This window comes from Acomys russatus, chromosome 8 (assembly GCF_903995435.1).
Source record: "Acomys russatus chromosome 8, mAcoRus1.1, whole genome shotgun sequence".
NCBI classification, from domain to species: domain Eukaryota; kingdom Metazoa; phylum Chordata; class Mammalia; order Rodentia; family Muridae; genus Acomys; species Acomys russatus.
This window is the reverse complement of record NC_067144.1, coordinates 65,953,100-65,954,554: the sequence shown is the minus strand read 5'-3', so window position 1 is coordinate 65,954,554 and position 1,455 is coordinate 65,953,100. Positions and strand designations below refer to the sequence as shown.

At 38.1% G+C, this 1,455-nt stretch overlaps 1 non-coding gene across 1 annotated transcript; it reads right to left on the bottom strand.

Annotated features, from left to right (window-relative positions):
• Positions 1-284: 284 nt before the first annotated feature.
• Positions 285-387, bottom strand: LOC127193532 (U6 spliceosomal RNA). Its single transcript, XR_007831167.1, has one exon. It is a non-coding gene; the product is annotated as a U6 spliceosomal RNA (small nuclear RNA).
• Positions 388-1,455: the final 1,068 nt, after the last annotated feature.

The window sequence follows — 1,455 nt, the reverse complement described above, 5'->3', positions numbered from 1 at the left end:
AAAAAGGATGATGGCTTATGAGCCATGGTAGAATGTTGACTGTTTTGATCTTGTGCAGGAATCCACAACTGCTGGGTTTGTGAGTACACAGGGCCTATCATGTACAGAAGACATTGCTTTGTTCCTTCCTGGACCTCTGACTTTTGCAATCTTTCCACCCCGTATGTCATGATGGTCCTTGAGCTTTGTGGTAGAAGATGTGATATAGATGTCCCAATTGTGGCCAAGACATCAGTGAAACTTAGTCTCTGCCCTTTGGCTACCAACCCCCACTATATCTTCTTAACCATATGAAATGCTTTATGAATGTATGTCATCTTTGAGAGTGGGACATTCTAATCTTCCCTGTATCATTTTGATCTTAGTAGATGCACTAATGAAATAAGCACCATATTTATATTTTGAACAAAATTAACAAGCCCCTATGCATTTATTTCTCTGTTTTATTCCAATTTTGTAAGTGTTAGTGGAGAACACAGAAAAAAGAACAGGGGAAACTCATGGGATGCTATGATATGATACCATGGGAAGACCGACCAAGGTGGAAAGGTATTCAGACATCAAGCAAACTAGGGTCTGGATAAGATGAAGCTTAGAAGAAGTCAATATCATAGAAACAGAAAAGGATTAATGGCTAATAGTGGGGAAGAAAGGAAGAATCATTAGTGGGTACAAGGATGTGTAGGAAAGGACACATAATTTATTAGTCATTTAATCTTCTCTCATGTAATGCATCCTGACTGCAGTTTGCCTTTCTTTTATCCCTCCCTGTCTCCTGTCCTCTCCTTCTCCTCCAGACCCACTCCTCAGAAAAGAGCAGGCCTCCCAGGGATAACAACTGAACATGGCATAACAAGTTACAGTAGGACTAGGCACAAACTCTCATATCAAGGCTGGACAAGGCAACTGAGTATCAGGAAAACGGTCTCATAAGCAGGGAAAAGAGTCAGAGACAGCCCCATTCTCACTGTTAGGAGTCCCACAAGAACACCAAACTACACAGCCATAACACATATACAGAGTACTTAGCTCAGATCCATATAGTGCCCATGATTGTTGCTTCACTCTCTGTGACATCTATGAGCCCTGCTTAATTAATTATCATGGAAGACAGAAGTTTTTTTTTTTAGTGTTCTGGTGTTCATTATATAGCAAGATAATTATGGCCAACAAAAATGAACAATGTATTTAAAAATGGATATCAGAGAGGATGTTCACTGTCCTTAATACAAATAAATCATAAATATTTGAAATAATAAATATGCTAATTTCCCTGATCTTGTAATTTTACATTGAATTCATGTATTGAACTATCACACTCTACCCAATAAATACATATAATCATTACACATCAATTAACAATACAAAAAAGTAAAGAAGACAAAGCTGAGAAAGATCCGATATTTATTGCTGAGAGCACCCTCTAACTGAAGTAGTGTTCCAGCAAAGCAAAGT